General features: G+C 46.6%; 1 protein-coding gene across 2 annotated transcripts in view; it reads left to right on the top strand.

Moving 5' to 3' along the window:
- The window catches only part of Caln1 (calneuron 1), a 474660-nt gene that overhangs the window by 35010 nt on the left and 422677 nt on the right, over positions 1-16973 (top strand). The window lies entirely within an intron of this gene.

The following is a 16973-nucleotide window of genomic DNA, read 5'->3' as shown; positions in this document are numbered from 1 at the left end:
ATGCCCCACGTTACTGGGACTGTAGAAGTGTGCATGGCCACCATTGGCTTTTTTTTATTTATTAAGAATTTTTAGAATACAATATTTTCTCATTTTACATAGCTATGCTCATTCTCACTCCCTCCCCTCCTCCCATTTCCTCCACCTTCCCCCTGCCCCACCTCCCCATCTACTCCTTAGAAAGGATAAGGCTTCCTATAGGGAGTCAACAAAGACTGACATTTTACTTTGAGGGAGAATCAAGGCCCTCCACCTTATTTCTAGGCTGAGCAAGGTATCCCTCCAAACTGACTCCTAGATGCCAGTTCAAGCACTAGGGATAAATCCTGGTCCCAGAGACTGTCCAAGCCTCACAACTGTCCCCTCCAGAGTCAGTGAGCTCTCATTAGCTCATGCCAGCTGCTTCTGTGGGTATCACCATCATGGTCTTGACCCCTTTGCTCATATTATCGCTCCTCCCTCTCTTGGGCTGGTCTCAGTTAGCTCAGCCCATTGCTTCACTGTAGCTCTCCATATTTGCTTCCATCAGTTTCTGGGTGAAGGTTCTATGGTGACAACTAGGGTAGTCATCAGTCTGATTATAGGGCAAGGCCAATTTAGGCGTCCTCTCCATTGTTGCTTAGGGTCTTCTTACCTGGGGTCATCCTTGAGGATTCCTGGGAATTTCCCTAGTGCTGTGTTTCTTGATAGTCCTTTAATGGCTCCATCAATCAAGATATCTCTTTCCTTTCTCTCCCTCACTGTCCTTCCCCTTTCATGAGCATCCCATTCCCTCATGTTCTCTACTCTCCCCTTCTCCCTTCCCCCTTCCCTTCCACCCTCCCTTCTTCCCCCTCCTAATTTTCTCAGGAGGTCTTGTCTCTTTCCCCTTCCTGGGGGGAATCTATGTATCTCTCTTAGGGTTCTCCTTGTTACCTAGCTTCTCTGGGATCATGGACTATAGGCTTGTTATCATTTGCTTTATGTCTAATATCCACTTATGAGTGAGCGCATACCATGTTTTTCTAATCTAGGTCTGAGTTACCTCACCCAGGATCCTTTTTTTCCCTAGTTCCATCCAATTGCATGCAAATTTCAAGATGTCTTTCTTTTTTTACTGCTAAGTAGTACTCCATTGTGTAAATGTACCACATTTTCTTCAGCCATTCTTCAGTTGAGGGGCTTCTAGGTTGTTTCCAGTTCTGGTTATTACGAATAATGCTGCTATGAACACCTGAACATCACTGAAGAAAAAGGGGGAAGTAGCCTTGAATGCATGGCCACAAGAGACCACTTCCTCAATATAACTCCAGTAGCACAGACACTGAGAGTAATAATTAATAAAAGGGGCCTCCTGAAATTGAGAAATTTCAGTAAGGCAAAGGACACAGTCACTAAGACAAAATGGCAGCCTACTGAATGGGAAAAGATCCTCACTAACTCCACATTGGACAGAGGACTGATCTCCAAAATATATACAGAACTCAAGAAACTAGACACCAAATTACCAAATAATCCAATAAAAATGAGGTACAGATCTAAACAGAATTCTCAACAGATGAATTGCAAATGGCCAAAGGATAGTTAAGGAAATGCTCAACATCCTTAGCTATCAGGGATATAAAACAACTCTAAGATACTATCTTATGCCTGTCAGAATGGCTAAGATCAAAAACACTAATGATAGCTTATGCTGGAGAGGATGTGGAGTAAGGGGAACACTCCTCCATTGCTGGTGGGAGTGCAAACTTGTACAGCCACTTGGAAATCAGTATGGCGGTTTCTCAGAACTAAGTGGGAATCAATCTACCTCAGGGCCCAGCAATACCACCTTTGGCTTTTTACGTGGGTGCTATTGATTTGAGCTCAGGTCTTCATGCTTATACAAGAAGTGCTCTTACCTACTGAGCCATCTCCCCAGCCTACTTGATTTATTTTTTACATGGGTTTGGGGGACTCAAACTCAGGTCCTTGTGTTTGCATGGCAAACACTTTACTGACTGAGTTACTTCCTTAGTACTAAGTCTGAGTTAATATTAATGAGAACTCAGATTTCCTGTGACAGACTGCCTATCAAGGTTGACCCAGAGGAATGGGCTGAGGTTGCTGTAGGATTTTGATGTATGTATGTGTGCTCATGCATATATATGAACACTGGGTGCACTGATCAGGTAGGTATTTTAATCCCTGCATTTTAAACTCTGTCATTTTTTTTTCTTATTGAGGGTTATAATAAACTGTCTCTTGAGGGCTTGGAGAGATAGCTCAGTGGTTAAGAGTGCTTACAACTCTTGTAGAGGATCTGAGTTCAGCTCCCAGCACCCACGTCAGGCAGCTCACATCTGCTTATAACTTCAGCTCCAGGAATACAGCACCCTCTTCTGGACTCAGTGGGCACTGCACACACATGTGCACATAACCCCTCACAGGCTCATCACTTAAAATAAAATAAATCTTGCTGTGTGTGGTGGTGCATGCATTTAAATCCTGCATCCAGGCTTCTAGGCCTGCATGGTTTACATAGAGTTTGAGGCCAGCCAGGGTAACAGAGTGAGACCCTGTCTCCAAAAATATTTTTAAAATTAAAAAATATAAAATAGAAATTTAACTAAAGATAGTACTTGAAGAAAGGGATCTCCATTACCGCTAATAGATTTCAAGCTACTGTTCACATAGAGGGACTTATCTCTATAGGTAGCTGTTCTCACTGCAGTGTGAGCACCAGGCAATGGAATCTGAGGTAATTCTTCTTGACAGGATTTGGAGGGCAGTTGCCGAGGGCTGCTGGCTGGGTATGATCCCATATGCCTTAGCAGTTGGGAGAGCAGGAGGTGCAACACTGTTTGGGATGCAGCCAGCAGCAGATTTCCTCCCGAGCCTTAGCATCCCATGTGGTTTGTAGGTGCCCGGACAGTGTCCGTTTTGATTGGTCATGACCTATGTTCTACAGGCTGTTGACTGTAACAGGCTGAGAGATTCTTCTAGAAGATGCGGGTCCCTTGGGCTGGGGGATGGAGCTCTGTGTGTAGGACACTTGTCTAACGTGAGCGAAGGGCTGGGTTTGTTTCCCAGAGTCACCCAACCAGGTGTGGTGGGGGCATGCCTGTGATCCCAGGTACTCAGGAGGTCGAGGGAGAGGGATCAGGAAATCAAGAATCAAGGCATTCCTTGTCTACATAGGAAGGAAGTTCAGGGCCAGCCTGGGCTATATGACACCTTGTCTCAAAAAAGAAACAAAACAAAACAAAACAGAATTAGAATCCAATTTAATTTTTTTTTCAAGACAGGGTTTCTCTGTAGCTTTGGAGCCTGTCCTAGATCTTGCTCTGTAGGCTAGGCTGGCCTCGAACTCACAGAGACCCCACCTCCCGAGTGCTAGGATTAGTCTCTGCCTCCCGAGTGCTGGGATTAAAGGCATGTGCCACCACTGCCCGACTATTTTAACTTTGTAAACATTTATTTACTCGTTTGTTTATTTCTGAGTGTATATGTGGCATGGCGGGTGTGGAGGCCAGAGGACAACCTGGGGGAGACTGTTCTCTCTCCCTACTGTGTGGGCACCAGGGATCAAACTAAGGCCATCGTCAAGTGTTTTCCCTGCCGAACCACCTCACCTGTCTGTCTGTCTCTCCTTCTTTCCTTCATTCTTTTGCACACAACAATTTTGCTTTGACCCTGAATTTTGTGGACTAGCGCTATGTGGTGCAAACTCCAAGTTCTGCAGGTGCGTCGATTCATGTGCTGGGTTTCTTTCTTTCTTTCTTTAAAAAAATTTTTTTTTTTTGAGACAGGGTTTCTCTGTAGCTTTGGAGCCTGTCCTGGAACTAGCTCTTGTAGACCAGGCTGGCCTCGAACTCACAGAGATCCGCCTGCCTCTGCCTCCCGAGTGCTGGGATTAAAGGCGTGTGCCGCCACCACCCAGCGTGTGCTGGGGTTCCTAAAGAGGCCTGTTTACCCAGCTGGGTGTGCTGCTCCCTTGGGCCCTGATAGGCTGTTTAGAGCTTGCCTAATTCGTATACTTTATGGGCAAAGGTTGCTCCTATAACAAAATGTGCATCCATCTCCTGTAGCTCTCTCTTTCGTTACCACAGTCGTGAGAGACAGAGCTGGGACTCCATCAGCCATAAAGAGCTAAGCGCACCGTTGGACCTCAGTAGGTCAATTAAACAAACAAGTTATGGTGAGAAGCAGGGAAGGGAGATTTGGTCAGTGTGGACATATTGAGAAGGGAACAAAGAGGTCCAGGGACATTCCCTCCTACCCTCTCAGTTCATCTCTGGGATCTTGACATGAGATTCAGTTTAAAGAACAAGACCATGGTTAAGACTGCTCTTACAGAGGACCTGAGTTTGGGTCCCAGCACCCACATCAGGCAGCTCACAGCTCATGGTCATCTGTAATTCCAGCTCTAGCAGATACAACGCCCTCTTCTGGCCTCTTCTGGTACCTGCATTCACGTGTGCACATAAACACATACAGATACACATTAGAGAGAGAGAGAGAGAGAGAGAGAGAGAGAGAGAGAGAGACATAACTAAGCAGTCTGGTCAAGGTGTGGTTCTAGCTCCAGTCTCTCCTGCAAGATGGTCTGGACAAGTGGGAGAACTCTGTGACATCACCTTCTGGGAAATGAGTGACCCCTTCTGGCTGGCTCCAGGCTTCTGTCTTTTCCTTCTCACAGAATGAGATTCTTGGAGAATTTGAAAACTGGGAGGAGTGGGGGGGGGGATCTATTGTTTTAATAATTTGATAGCCAAGAGGATGGATACATGTCTCTAGAATATTTTATTCCTGGGGCTGGGGAGATGGCTCAGTGGATAAAGTACTTGCATGAAGACTCGAGTTCAGACTCTGAGAATCTACAGAAATGCCAGGCAGGTGTGCTGGCCCACTATAACTCCAGCACTTGGAAGGCAGAGGTAGGGGACTCCCCAGAACAAGCCGGCTAGCTAGACTAATTTGGCAGCTCTGGGCCTGGGGTCATCAGATGTTCACCAGTCTGACAATGAATACACTTTAATAAATAGGTTTTATTAAATATTGGCCAGGACCATACCCGAGACTCATGTCCAGAGTGTGGCTACGAATTACACCAGTCAGGGGCTATATAGGCAAAACTCATGAGACTACATGCTTCCTGCTTTTGTACAATCAGAGGCAAGCATGATCCTGACGTACTTCCTGCCTACATGTCATCAAGCACATATCCTGTGATCTTTGGGGTAACCAAACTTGTTTACGGAAGTGAAACCACATGGTTTGTTATCAGCAGCCCCCAGTAGTCGAGGAAGGTATCTGTCCTTGGGAAAGTAGGGCTTTCGGGTTAGAGGCATTTTTGTTTTATTGATTTTTATAAAATTTATTTTTATTAAAATTTGTTTTTACTTTGTTGGTCTCTTACCTATATATATGTCAGTGTGAGGGTGTTGGATCCTGGGGTTACAGACAGTTGTAAGCTGCCATGTGGGTGCTGGAAATTGAATCTGGGTCCCCTGGAAGAGCAGTCAGTGCTCTTAACTGCTGAGCCATCTCTTAGCCCCCGTTTTATAGATCTCCTAAGCAAAGTCATGTAACTTAAAGCATAACATTATCCATCACAGGTTCAAGTGAGGGACCCTGCCTCAGTAAATATGGCTAGGAGGATGGCTCAGTGGGTAAAAGTGATTGCTGCCAAGCCTGATGCCCTGAGTTTGATCCTCAGGACCCACATTGTGGAGGGAGAGAACTACCCCACTAACTTGTCCTCTGATCTTCACGCATGAGCCAAACACACGCACGTGCTTGCTTCCTCTTTCACACACTATAAATAAATGTTTCAAGAATAAAATAAGCAAATAAAAATGTGAAGAGCAGTTGAGGATGATGATGGGTGTTAACTGTGGACCTCAGCATGCACACGCACACACGTGTGTCTGCAAGCATGTGAACATACACACAGACACACATACACTGTGGGGCGGGGTTGGGGACTGTCATCCATTCCTGCCAGGATGGTGACAGCTCCTAGCATGTCACCCCACTTTCTAGTTTCTGGTGTTATTTTCAGCTCTGGATTCTTTTAAAAACAGATTTATTAGCTGGGCAGTGGTAGCACATGCCTTTAATCCCAGCATTCAGGAGGTAGAGACAGACGGATCTCTGTGAATTTGGGACCAGCCTGGTCTACAAAAGATAGTTTCAGGACAGGCTCCAAAGCTACAGAGAAACCTGGTCTCGAAAAACAAAAACAGAAACCAAAACAAAACAAAAACAAATTTGTTTTATGAGAGAGAGAGAGAGAGAGAGAGAGAGAGAGAGGGCAGGCCTAGGCCAGGAAAGGATTTTGGGTCCCTTGGATCTGGTGGTTGTGAGCTCTTTCTTCTGTGAGCCAAACTGGTCCCTTGCAGAAGCAGTGAGGGTTTTTAACTGCTGAGCCACCTGTAGCCCCAACTCAGAGTTCTGATTGTTCAGAGCCAGAATTCCCCGCCCCCCCCCCCACGAGTGAAAGCCATAGACCAGGCAGCCCCTGAATAAGTTACCTCCCTCTTTATTTCTTCCCCCTCTGGCCACACCTCTTTGGCTCTGGGAACATTGTCTTTTATATACTGTGCAGAATTTATGGCTGCTGTTTGTAGGAGAGTTGGTAAAATATGAGCTACTGTGATATTTTAAGACTTATCAAGTGATAATGAGATGAATGGGTTACGGTCGTTTTAGATAGAGATAAATGCTTTGATAGGAGGGCGGAGCTCGCGGAAGTTGTGTTTAGAAAGTTACACTGGACCGCAGGGACTGGAAATTGCCTCGAAGAGGAGGTGACATTGAAGCCTCAGAGGCACGTGCTGAACGGTAGACGGGAGACGATAGGTGTGCCGGAGGGCTAGAGAGGCTGCTGATGCCCTTAACTGAGGTCTGGCCGACTAGAAAGGCCATGTGTGCCTTGAGCCGAAGACTGGGAGATGGGGTAGCCTAAGTACATACTGAGTGTAGACCCGGAAGATAAAGTGTGCACCTGACTGAGTCCTCCCAGGGAAGCTGAGAGAGGCTGGGTGATAGGAAGAGTCCATTTTTCCTGGGCTGATATCTGAAAGACAGGCGATGTGCATGTCTCGGACACAGGTAACACCCCAGCAGAAGCATTCAATCCATGGATGCCTGAGGTATTCATGAACTGGTTGAAGCGATTCAGGGACCAAACCGTGTTAACAGCGGATGACCTCAGAAGCCGCTGGGGGTAGCAGGTAGGGGATGACAAAGCACGAGAGGGTTTTTAATAAGCTACTGATTGTGTTCTGTGTTATGCTCTAGTAAAAGGAAGGCTCTGCAGACCGTAAGATGAAAGCAGAAAGTTGAATGGTACCCTAGGGAGCCGGACAGATCCCAGATAGTGATGAGCCAGCACAGTGTGCTGCAGTGTGAGCTGTGACCACCAGGGGTCAGTGCAGAGCACCACTGAGCCCCATCGCAGAGCCAAAGACCAAGGTGAGCTTGGTAGCTGCTGTTCAGAGACTGTTCATGGGGTAACAAGAGGTTCCCTGAAGTCACAGGGTCTCAGTCCTGCAGGGCCCTCTCTGCATGTGTGTGTTAACTACATGCTTGTGTACCTGTTTGTGAAGGTATGCATGCACATGTTTACATTAGCATGTACAGTCCAGGAGCTGACACCAGGTGTCTTCTTCAATTACTTTAACTTAAATACTGTTTTTTTTTTCATTACATTTTATTTATTTCTTGTGCAGAGAGGGGAATGCGAGTGTCACAATGCGGATGTGGAGATCGGGGGACAGCTTGCAGGGGCTGGTTCTCTCCTTCTGTCATGTGGGTCCCAGGAATCAAACTCAGGTTGTGAGGCTTGGAGGCATCTGCCTCTACCTGCTGGGCCACCTCTCCACCGTCCCAGCCTGTTTTTTAGACAAGAGTCTTTCATTGCCTTGATCTTTCGAAGACCTTGTGCGGGCAACCGTGGCTTCTGTGAACTCCTGTGTGGGGCGGTCCTGTCATGTTCCGAGGACATTGCTTCCATCTGATGTTCTGGGACTTCTCGTACTTTATAATCTTAACATCCCCTCTCCCATGATGCTTTCTGGTCAGACTGGCAAGGTGGCTCAGTGGGTAAAGGTGATTGCCACCCAGGCTGGGGACCTGAGTCCAATCCCGAGAACCCCATGGGGGACGGTAAGAACCAGTGCTCACAGATTGTCCTCAGACTTCCACACGCACACGGTGGTACATGCCCCACCCACCCCAGGCACTCAGATAAATAAATATAATTTAAAGATTGGAAAAAACCATCATAGTGACAACTTGGGGACATAAAAGTTTGAGCTTCTGGGAGTCACATCCAGCAGGGCTGACTTGAAGATGTAACCCCCACAGAAGGATCTTGTGGACTTGAGGGGATTGTTGTGCAAGCTGGGAGACAGGCTGGGGAAGACACTCGCTCTGGCTGACTGTGTGCCTAACAACTCTGTGGGTGTGGGCATCATACGAGTGTAGAGGCTACCCCATTCTCCAGAGCCTCAGGGGGCGCCAGTCACCCGTCATCTCCCAAAGCTCCTTCTCAAAGACCAAGAGCAGGGAAGCAGAGACAGGAGACCTGAGGGTTCCTACGAATGTGCCCACGGAGTTCAGGACTGCGTAGATGACCCTGACCCCTGACGCATGGGTGAGTCCCACTCCAAGGATGAGTAACAAACAAGGAGTGTGAATGGCGCCTCCGTTCTCAAAGTCCCTGCCAAGTTGACACCAAGAATAATGGGCATTTAGAGACTAATTACACATCTGGATGAATCTGTTTCAGTCTACTGGATTGGACATAATCATATTAAAATATAATGAATACATCCAAATGCACAATGCTTGCTTAAGTAGTCGCTTGGGAGCCAGAGAGGGTGAAGGAGCCCGGCTGGTAACCAAGGGAGCCACTGTGTGAGCGTTGGGATGGCAGCGGCAGGCTCGAAATGGATTTCCTGGTCACTTTTGTTTTAGATTCTCATTTGTTCTCGGTGCCCTGACTCAGCTCGGCCCACACAAGCTCAGGGTGCTTTCCCCAGCTTCCTTTCCGCGTTGTTCAGGAAGTAAAGAGGCAGCGGGGGAGTGGGCGCTGGTGACACCGGCCCATGATCCCAGTCCTGGAGAAGCTGAAGCAGGAGGATTCAAGACCAGCCTGAGCTACACAGCAAGTTCCAGGACAGGATGGGTGAGACACTGTTAGGAGAGGAGGAGGGGAGAGTGAAGGGGAGAGGGAAGGAAGGAAGGAAACAAAAATGTCTATTACCCCAGCTTAGCTAGGCCCCAGCTGGAAACCTTCCAACTATACTCAACTTGTTCCCCTAGTTTCCTGGGGAGAGACCCTGAGTCCTGGGTAACCCCAGGAAGCTAGTTTTCCTTCTGACAGCTGAACTGGTTGGTACCCAAAGTATGTTTTGGCTAAGGGCACCTTGTTCCCACTGACCTGCCCTGGGACCAGGCATTGGCCTCAGTTTCCTGTGGCATTCTGGCGCTGGGTAATCCTATACCAGCCCAGCAGGAGCTAACTGTGTACCAGTCGTGCAGGAGTTGACTGGACATGTCACCAGTTTGGAAGGAAGGGCTGAGGTGATTGTCAGAGGTCAACTTCAGTAGATGCAACTCCGTTATGTAAATAGGAATGGAGTTTATATTTAGTTAGTAATGCATTCACTTATTTAAATGATCTATCTGGCATCTATCTATCATCTATCTATCTATCTATCTATCTATCTATCTATAATCTGTCTATCATCTACCTATATCTGTCAATCATCTAATATCTATTTGTCTGTTGATCATCCACCATTCATCATCTACATCTATCCATAATCATCTGTCATCTTTCAACCAATCATCTAATTTCTCCTTCATCTTTCTCCCTCCCTTCCTCCCTCCCTTCCTTCCTTCCTTCCTTCCTTCCTTCCTTCCTTCCATGTTTATGATAAAATGGCCACCAAAGGGAATGGCAATAATAAGAGGTGTGGCTTTGTTGGACTAGGTATGGTCTTGTTGGAGAAAGTGTGTCACTGTGGAGGAGGACTTTGAGGTCTCAGTATGCTCAAACCACACCCAGTGTCTCAGTTTACTTCCTGTTTCCTGCCAATCAACATGTAGGATGTTCAGCTCCGGAACCGTGTCTTTCTGCATCGTGCTATGCCCTGCCTTGAACTGTAAACCACCCCATTATATATTTCCCTTTATAAAAGTTTCTGTGCTCATGTTATCTCTTCGCAGCAATAGAAATCCCAAGACATATCATCTATCTATCTATCTATCTATCTATCTATCTATTTATCTATCTTTCTTTCTTTATCTTGTCTATGGATGCATGTATGTATGTACCTATCATCTGTATATCTATGTATCTACCTGTCTGTCTATTTATCTGCTTTCATCTATCTATCTATCTATCTATCTATCTATCTATCTATCTATCTATCTTTTTCTCTATATTTATCTTGTCTATCTACGTATGTATCTATCTATCTATCTATCTATCTATCTATCTATCTATCTATCTTTTTCTCTATATTTATCTTGTCTATCTACGTATGTATGTATGTATGTATGTATCTATCTATCTATCTATCTATCATCTATGTATCTATCTGTCTAACAATCTATCATCTATTCATCTACCTATCAATTGTTTGAGACAGGGTCTCTTGCAATCCAGGCTGTTCTCAAACTTGTAGCTGAGGATGACCTAGAATTCATGATCCTCCTGCCTCTACCTCTTGAGAGCTGCAATCACAGCAGGGTGCTATTATGCCTGAATTTGCTCTTGTTTTCTCACAAGGACTCTTAAAACCTTAAGGTCTTTATTGGCAGGACTTAATGAAGCCAGCTGTTTGTTGTTTTGATAAGTCTGGGAGTCTGGGTTTTCAGTTTCCCCGTAGGTGTCACATTGCCGCACTAACTTCCTTTCCAGCCACAGTCAGTAGCCAGTTGTGGCTTCCCTTTTGAGACAGTTTCCTGTTACCCTGTACATTGACATGTGGCAGCTTGGCACCTTTATATTATCCCACTGCCCTTGGAGGAATTGGGGTCAACATGCCCTGTACTTTTATTAATTTTTTTTCATTTATTTTACATACTGACCACAATTTTCCCTCCCTACTCTCCTCCCATCTCCCCTCCCATCTACCTGCTCATCCACTTCTCTGTCTTTGTTCAGAAAGGCGCAGGCCTGCCATGGATGTCAACAAAGCATACACACCCTGTTTTATAATAAGGGGACCATCGGTGTATTACACTCTTGTATGAATTAGACTCTCAAGGGTCCTTACTGACAGAAGGACCTTATTCTTGAGGTGCAGGCTAGAGTTCGGAACCCATGTAAAAATCTGGGTGCTGTTGTGTGAGTCTGTAATTCTGTTGAGTTCTGAGGAGGTGTGGGGACAGGATAACGGGACTTGTTGGCCAGCTAACCTAAAACTTAATTAGTAATTGATATATAGTTTCAATGAAATACCTGCCTCAAAACATATGGTGGAGGGCCAGCAAGATGGCTTAATGTATAAAGGTGACTGCTGGCAAATCTAACAACCTGAGTTTAATCCCTGGGACACATGCATGTGCATACACAGTATCTCTCTCTCTCTCTCTCTCTCTCTCTAAATATATATATATATATATACATACATATATATATGTATATATGGGGTTATATATATATATTTAATTTAAAAGAAAAAATAAGGCAGAGAGAGGTTGAGAAAGACACCCAACATTCACTAGCCTCCAAAAGCATGTACACACGTGTGCATACACCCACAGTGATGGAGCTGGTGAAGCTCCTGTGGGGCAGACCCAATATAATGCCATTTGGGGGGTGCAGTTTAGAACAACACCCACTCATCCTGCACGGCCAGCCAATGCATCCTGGGATGTTTTAGGTGCTTCAGGACGTGGGCGGATAACTTCTTGGAGCAAGCAACTAGAAAGGATGATAGCGGGCACTCCGCCATTATCACAGAACTCAAACTTCAAGATTTGGGCACAAGCACCTGCTTCTCTTCCAGGAGATGATACGGGAAGTTGACAGATGGACTTTCAGGATAAATCCTGGAATGAATTGTCCTCAGAAACCTCTTCAGGAAGTGAGGTCACTGGCCATTTCAGAGACAGAACTATTTTCACTAGGAGTTAACTGTAGGTCCCCCAAAGTACATGAGATTCCTCAGGGCTAAGGAGAAGGCGCTAGATAGATGGGGGAAAGGGGGTTGAAGGTTGATCTTCCATTCTTTCCAGAGACCTATGCTGGGTGTTTCCCTCGGTACTCATGGGTGGTCAGTCCTGGACCGTGAAGGGTGTCTTGGCTTTTACCATTCTTTCTGTCTTCCCATCTCTCCATCTGTCTAGGTCTCTGTTTCTGGTTCTCTCTGTCCTGGTTTGAATGAGAACTATACTACACAGGTTCATATGTTTGAACACTTGGTCCTTAGCTGGTACCACTATTTGAGAAGCTAACAGAACCTTTAGAAGGCAGAACCTTCTTCATGAAGGAAGTACCTCACCAGGGGGTGGGGTGGGGCAGAATTGGGGGGTTTGATAACCTGATCCACTTCCTTTTCTCTCTCTGTGCTTCCTAAGTATGATTTCAATGTGACCAGTCAGCTTCTTGCCCGTCTTAGTTAGGGTTTCTATTGCTGTGAAGAGACGCCATGAACACGGCAACTCTTATAAAGGAAAACCTTTAATTGGGGTGGCTTACATTTTCAGAGGTTTAGTCCATTGTCATCATGGCGACATGCAGGCAGTCATGGTGCTGGAGAAGGAGCTGAGAGTCCTACATCTTGATCCCCAGGCAACAGGAAGTGGTTTGAGTCACTGACCGTGGCTTGACCATAGATGAGACTTTAAAGTCCACTTCCACAGTGACACACTTCCTCCAACAAGGTCATACCCACCCCAGCAAAGCCACACTTCCCAATAGTGCCCCTCCCTATGAGATTGTGGGGGCAATGACATTCAAACTACCATATTGCTACTGTCAGCAGACCTTCCATGCTATGCTGGGTGGTGCCCTTGGGAACTGTGACCCAAAACAAACCCTCTGTTCTTTAAATTATTATTATTATTTGTTTTTTCGAGACAGGGTTTCTTTGTGGATTTGGAGCCTGTCCTGGAACTAGCTCTTATAGACCAGACTGGTCTCGAACTCACAGAGATCCGCCTACCTCTGCCTCCCGAGTGCTGGGATTAAAGGCGTGCACCACCACCACCCGGCTCCTCTAAGTTATTTTGTCAGGGTATTTTACTGAAGCAACAAAAAAGAAAGAAACAGAGAGCAGGCGCATGTGTATGCATGCAAGTATGGCTGTCAGAAAACAGGCCTGGGTGGTACTCCTCAGGTTCTTTCTGCCCTGTCTGGTTTTTGCTTCTTTGTTTTGTTCTGTTTTTGAGACAGGCTGTCGCTATTATGTAGCTCTGACTGTTCTGGAGCGTGCTCCGTAGACTAGGCTGGCCTTGAAATCACAGACATTCACTTGCCTCTGCCTCGTGAGTGGCAGAACTAAAGGTGTGTACCACCATGACTGACCCACCTTGTGCTTTTTTTTTTTAATTGGCTAATTTATTTATTCTCTCTGTGTGCATATGTCCTTTGTACGAGAGAGAGAGAGAGAGAGAGAGAGAGAGAGAGAGAGAGAGAGAGATCAAGCATGCATGCTGTGGTTGGCATAAGACAACCCTTGAGAATTGTTCTCTCTGCCACCTTGTGGGGGACTCAGGGGTTGAACTCAGATTGTCAGGCCCATACGCATGCGTCTCCACTCTGAGAGCAATCTCACTGACCTGGCCTTGTTCTTTGAGGAAGCACCTCTCACCAAACCAGAACTTCACCAAGTAGGTTACTAGCTGGCTCATGAACCCCAGGGATCCTCCCATTTCTATTACCCCAGTGCTGGGGTTACCGGCATATGTCACCATGCCCCTCTTACATTGTTTGAATGGTGTATGTATGGGTTGTTTTCCTGTTTGGATGTGGATGCACTGTACGCACACAATGCCTTTGCTGCCTATGGAGGTCAGAAGAGGGTGCTGATCCCCTTGAACTGGAGTTAAAGTGATTGTTTTCTACCATGTGGGTGCTGGGAATCGAACTCAGGTCCTCTGGATGAGCTCTTAACTGTACTCTTAATTGCTAAGCCATCTCCCCAGCCCATGTCCAGCTTTTTAAATTTGGGTTCTTGAGGTCGAACCCAGGTCTTCATGCTTGTATGGCAAACACTGTGCTTACTGACTGAGCCGTCTCCCCAGGACTGTGCTTGGAGCAGGCAGCAAGAGGGGAATTGTGAGAGCATGGCTTCTGTCTGGAGGATTTTGCTGTCCTGGGCTTCCTGGCTTGGTGCTTCTGTGACATCTAAGGTCACCTGAGCTGCAGGAGCAATTGTTCCATATGGGGAACTGCCTCTTCTGAGGCCACGCTCGTGAGGAACCATGGGAAAACTCCAAGTTATTAAATGGATTGAGCTCTCAAGCCTGATGCCCGTGAGCTTGGACAGCCTTGCCAGAGAGCTCCGAGCTATTTTATGGCCAGGTCTGCGGCTCCATTATATTAACAGCCCTCTCCTGGTGGCCACCCTGCCTGGAGGAGCCTGATGGGGAAGGATTTTGCCTAAGGGAGCCAACTGGAAATCTTTGGAACTCTGTCCTTCCTACCACTCACAGCTCTAGTGCTGCTAGCTCTCCCTTGGCAGCTAAAACCATATTTGAAAATAAAATGTCACTTTTAAAAAGTGTCTACTGTCAGCACATGGAAAATTTGTTTTTCCTGTTGAACTTCACGAGACGACTAGAGGCGACGCAGAGTCTAGATGCATGCCTCGTGCGTGGGGCGTGGGTGTCAGCCCAAGGGAAGCAGTGAGTCACAGGGGCATATGAGAGACTGGTGTGACTCTGTGCAGGTGGGGACCGCGTGTGCAGTGGCATCAGCTGTGGCTCCGCGGTGTGGGGGTATAAGGGTACCTGGCACGGGAAAGTCTGGTCTGAGGTAGCGTGGACATGACTTGGGGTTCATTCCTAGTGCTGTTGTACGAGCGTGTGTGAAGCAAAGCCCTGTTCTCCGAGAGTGTGTGCAGAAATGGAGGCCATTGGACATATCTGGACACATGTGGGCATCTGAATTCCATCACGTCTGTGTGTGTGTGTCTGAAGAGCCATGCCGGTGTGTGCTGTGACCATGTGTCTGAGATTCAGGGTTGTTGTGTGTGCCTCTGGTGGGACACTATTCCTAGGGAGACAAGTGTGAAGGTCTCTTCACTCCAGATGGGAGCCGATGACAGACCAAAGCAACCAAGCCACCTGAGTCCAACCTAGTGAGCCAGTGGATATATTGCTTACAGGAGCGTGGGTGACTCCCACAGTTGCATCAGTGAAAGCCAGCCTAGCATGGGTGATGACTCAGGAAAGCTGGGACCCAAAACTCACTGCACAACTTGCGGACAGCTCAACAGGTTAGATAGCCCCCTCTCCTCCGCGCTTCTAACTGCTTAAATAATTTGGAGAGGAAGAGGGAGGTGTATTTTTCCTCTTTTTGTGATGAAACACTCTGACCAAAACTTAAGAAAGCAAAGCGTTTATCCTGGCTTATACTTCCGGATTGCAGTTCATTATTAAATGGAACCAGGGCAATAATTTAAGCAGGAATGAGAAGCAAAAGCCATGGAGGGATGCTGGCTGCTGATTGCCCCATTTAACTAACTTTTTCATAGCCCAGGACCACCAACCCAGGGAATGATGCTGCCCATGGTGGGTTTGGTCCTTCTGAAATTAACAGTCAAGATGATCTCCTAAACACATGTTCACAGGTCAACCTCACCTTGACAACCCCAACTAAAATTTCCTTCTTGGGTGACCCCAGGCTGTGTGAGGTTGAAAGTTAAAGCTAACTGGGATTGAACGGCCTTGTGAGCCTGCTAAGTTTCAGAGACTTCTTAAGACTTGCAGGTTGTTTACTTCCTGAGTCATAAGGAGCTTTTCTCCAGGAACTGGAGTATTTCATCCCAGAGGAAATTGTTATATAACACTGTGTTATGGCTTGTCTGTGAAGTTTGTCTCCAAAAGCTTATGTGTTCAAGGCTTCATTCCTAGGCAGCAGTGTTCAGAGGTGAAATTTTTTTTTTTTGGAGATGATTAAATTCTGAAGGCTTTCATTTCCTGAATGTATTAACCCAGCGATAGTGTCATAACCTGGTGACATTATTGGGGAGCAGTGTGCCTTTAAAGGGGTGTCGATTAGCTGAAGTAATACATCACTAGGGATTGGTTTCTGAAGGATATGCCATATCTCCGGCCATTTCCTGCTTCTCTCCCTGCTTCCTGTCCACCATGGGGTAGGCAGCTTTGCTCTATCACCACCAGCCATTACAACAGGGCCAGAAGCAATAAACTGAGCACCACAGACGGATGCCATTGAAGCCATGAGCTAGAATAAACCGTTCCTGCTTAAGTGGGTTTTCCTGAGCAATTACCAGTGGTGGAGCACATGACAAACGCAATGTCTATAGACCAGTGCTGGTGTATGTGTGTGTGTGTCTGTGACCACTTACACCTTGTTTAGTAATCTAAACCTGCGAAGCTTCTTCCCAGAAAGGGCTTCCTGTAGACCCATCCTTAGGGACATTGCAGCCCAACCACTTAGTTATATCTCCAGCTCTTTCTTTGTCTAGAAATTATTGTTTTTTATTATTGTATATGTGCATGATGTCCCTGTATGCACGCATGGTATGTGTGTGGGGGTGCATGCGAGCCATGGGGCACAGGCAGAGGTCAAAGGACAACTTGGTGGAGGCAGTTCTTTCCCTGCACTGTGAGCTCTAAGGCTTGAACTCAAGTTGCAGAGTCAGCGCCTTTATCTGCGGAATCATCTCACTGCCCCCTTGTTTTACGTTTCAATTCGAAGCAGGGTCTCACTCTGTAGCTCCAGCTGGCCTTGAACTTACTGCTTACAGCCTCCCAGGTAGCCAGGATTTTGGCTATACTCCATTGAGCCTGGCAAT

The sequence above is a fragment of the Microtus oregoni genome, unplaced genomic scaffold (assembly GCF_018167655.1).
Source record: "Microtus oregoni isolate MIOR12 unplaced genomic scaffold, Mior012 000003F_ref0000135, whole genome shotgun sequence".
Classification (NCBI taxonomy): Eukaryota; Metazoa; Chordata; class Mammalia; order Rodentia; family Cricetidae; genus Microtus; species Microtus oregoni.
Note: the sequence above shows the minus strand (reverse complement) of the source record. Positions and strands in the feature narration are given on the sequence as shown.